At 46.3% G+C, this 2,820-nt stretch overlaps 1 long non-coding RNA gene across 3 annotated transcripts in view; it reads right to left on the bottom strand.

The window, feature by feature from the left end:
• The window catches only part of LOC113958023, a 17,295-nt gene extending 14,475 nt beyond the window's left edge, over nucleotides 1-2,820 (bottom strand). For 2 of the 3 annotated variants that reach the window (XR_003531378.1, XR_003531379.1), the window contains exons 1-3: nucleotides 2,657-2,814; nucleotides 1,689-1,933; nucleotides 105-245 (exon numbers count right to left, since the gene is read on the bottom strand). This is a non-coding gene — a long non-coding RNA (uncharacterized LOC113958023). Of the gene's footprint in view, nucleotides 1-104; nucleotides 246-1,688; nucleotides 2,426-2,581; nucleotides 2,622-2,656 lie in introns of all 3 variants that reach the window. The other variant, XR_003531380.1, reaches the window with a different exon arrangement.

Below are 2,820 nucleotides of genomic sequence, written 5' to 3' on the forward strand. Positions count from 1 at the left end.
CCTGCTTCTCCTGTCCCACACAAACCTGCTTCTCCTGTACCCCACACCCCCCTGCTTCTCCCGTCTCACACACACACCTGGGCCTGTAACCCTCACACACCCACCTGCTTCTCCCTGTACCCCACACGTGCCCTCAGACCAAGGCTGTTTGTTGTGTCCAGTTGGTTTGCAGAGTGCATGTACCACCAAGTTCCTCATCTCAACTTCTTCACCTTTTGCTGTGCTTCAGTCTGACTACTTTTTCTCTAGGACACAAAGAGCACATGTAAAGAACTATTAGTTGAAGGGTATAAGGCTATAGCAAATTGATACTTTTATAACCAAGAACCAAGGAGCACCAAGATGGCTAGAGGGCTGGAACCCTTCTCATACAAGGACAGGCTGAGAATCGTGATTGTTCGGCCTGGAGAACAGAACGCTCTGGGGTGACCTAATTGTGGCCTTCGAGTCCCCGAGGGGAGCCTACAAGCAACAGGGAGACTATTTACAAGGTCATGGAGTGACAAAACAAGGGCAATGGCTTCACACTGACAGAGGGCACGTTTAGAGTAGGGATTAGGAAGAAATCCTTCCCTGTGAGGGTGGGGAGGCCCTGGCACGGGTTGCCCAGAGAAGCTATGGCTGCCCCATCCCTAGAAGTGTCCAAGACCAGGTTGGACGGGGCTTGGAGCAACCTGGGCTAGTGGAAGGTGTCCCTGCCCATGGTAGGGGTGGAATGAGATGAGCTTTAAGGTCCCTTCCAACCCAAGCCATGCTGTGACTGATAACAAACGAACTGCTGTTTAGCTTAGCTGTTAGCATGTGTGTGTACCTGGCCAGCAGTGTGCCTAGGTGGCCAAGAAAGCTTGTATCAAAAATAATGTGGCCAGCAAGATGAGGGCAGTGCCTGTCCCCCTCTACTGGGCTTTAGTGAAGCCACTCCTCGAATTCTGGATTCCATTTTGGGCCACTCACAAGATAGACATTGAGCATGTCCAGGAAAGGATCTGGAGCAGGAGTCCCATAAGGTGCTGGGGGTGTTTAGCCTTGAGAAAAGGAGGTTTTTTAAAAAGCAGCACCTCCTTGTTGGTGCCCCTGCAGCTCCCCTGAGGTGGGTGGGTCTTAGTATTGGGATAAAGACATTTTCTCCCCTCATTCACAGCACGGGATGGAAGGTACTATCTACCTCTTACGTACTCAGTGGTAATTATACTAAGTGTAGACACATTGAACTAATTGTGTCATGGTCTATTTTATCATGTACCTCCCTAATAATCCCAGATTTACTGAATTTATCTTCATAACATGCCTATGGAGAAAGGCTACAAATGGATTGAGCAAAAAAGTGAAGAAAAAAACCAAACTCTCTGCATTTTGGGGAGATGTAAGGGCTTGATTTGGCAGAGCTTCTAACACTATACATCTTCCTGGGCTCAGCTCCCACTGACTTAAATTGCAGCTGCAAAGTTCAGGTCTTCTCTAAATCAGACCACACAATTTCAAGATATGCAGTCAGAAAATCAGTAATATACACACAGGAGCTGCAGGGAGAAGTGAACTGTCCAGCAGCACACAGTCCTCTGGGACAGAAAACGGAATAGTGTTGCTGAAAAACACTAGCTGATTAAATAGTGGAAAAAAATGCTCTTAGGCAAATAAAATTCCTAAATTGCTTAGAACAGATGAGAGCTGGTTAACTTCTGTACTACCTGAATTAGGCCTGGGTGGTGTCCCTGGACAGCAGCTGATCTCGGCAGGATTTAATTATTTTTACTCCGAGATGCTCATGCCCTTCCTGAAATCCATTCTCCTCCTGTATATATGTGCCATCCCTCTGTCACAGGTAAGGACAGGCAGATCCTCCACACAATAACTTCATTCACTAAATAGCTTTGATTAATTCCCAGAATGTGTAATTCACCAGGAATGCTGAAAAGCTCACACCGTTAAACATCTGTTGAAAAGAGGACATATGAACAAGGACAAATTAAGATTGCCCTACCAGCCTGACTTTGGATTTACAAAATATAATGGTCTTTTGAGAATAGTTTCAGCTGTGTTCAAAGTTTCTAAAAACGCAAATCATAAAGCTCACAGAAATTCCATCCTACTGAATGAGGTTTCTACCTGCATAAGTCAGCAGTTCCTGTCAGTGTTCAGCAAACACATCTGTAACAAATTGAATTGTACAGTATATCTGTACTGCACACTAAGGTACTGTACAGTACCATCCACTACAAAGCCCAATCACCACCAGAATGTAAAACATACATTTTGTAGTATGATTTCAAAAGACAGAGCAAAAAAATTACAGAGCTGTGATCCACAAAATTCCATTCCAGGCTTTTAACGAACTATTATGGATTTGTCAGTGATGGTTAAAACTTCCCTCCTTTTTCTTCTTCTTCCTAATTGTCCTTGCTTCCCATGCAGTTCCACCACGCTCCTGAGCAATGCAGAGGGAAAGGTCAAGCTCAGCTGATGAAGTGTAGCTCCTTTCCGCGCCCCGCAGGCTCCAGCAGGCTCAGAGCAGGGCTGCTGGTGGTGCCCACTGCTCTGCAGGGCCCGCGTCCCACCAAGCTCCCCTTCGCCACCTCCTCACCTTTGGCTGCACTTTGGTCTGACTACGAATTTTTTTTTGCCTAGGACACAAAAAGTACAGGAAAGTAAGTATTACCTGAAGGGTGTAAGGATACAGAAACAATGATACTTCTTACGAACAAGAACTAAGGGCAACGAAGATGATTAGAGGGCTGGAGCACCTCTCGTACGCGGAAAGGCTGAGAGGTGGGATTGTTCAGCGCGGAGAAAAGAAGGCTTTGGGTTCAGCGCGGAGAAAAG

This window comes from Corapipo altera, unplaced genomic scaffold, assembly GCF_003945725.1.
Source record: "Corapipo altera isolate COAL_440 unplaced genomic scaffold, ASM394572v1 101, whole genome shotgun sequence".
In the NCBI taxonomy this organism is placed as follows: Eukaryota; Metazoa; Chordata; class Aves; order Passeriformes; family Pipridae; genus Corapipo; species Corapipo altera.